Source organism: Fulmarus glacialis, unplaced genomic scaffold, assembly GCF_000690835.1.
Source record: "Fulmarus glacialis isolate BGI_N327 unplaced genomic scaffold, ASM69083v1 scaffold7407, whole genome shotgun sequence".
NCBI lineage: Eukaryota > Metazoa > Chordata > Aves > Procellariiformes > Procellariidae > Fulmarus > Fulmarus glacialis.
The window spans coordinates 53,627-53,830 of NW_009223740.1; positions in this window are offsets into that span (position 1 = coordinate 53,627).

The following is a 204-nucleotide window of genomic DNA, read 5'->3' on the forward strand; positions in this document are numbered from 1 at the left end:
AGGAGAGAGGAGTAGGAGGAGCGTTCCTGCAGCCTCTGCTCATAGACAGCAGAAGCATTGCTAAGCACAGAGCATCCAGCTCAACCAGGAAAGGGAGACTCAAGGGATCAGAGAGGTATGAGCTGCCAAACTCGGAGGACTCTGCCTCCCAAGGAGTGGGAGAAGAGCTCCATCAGCATTTTGTTATCGGTTTGGGTTCTTGTA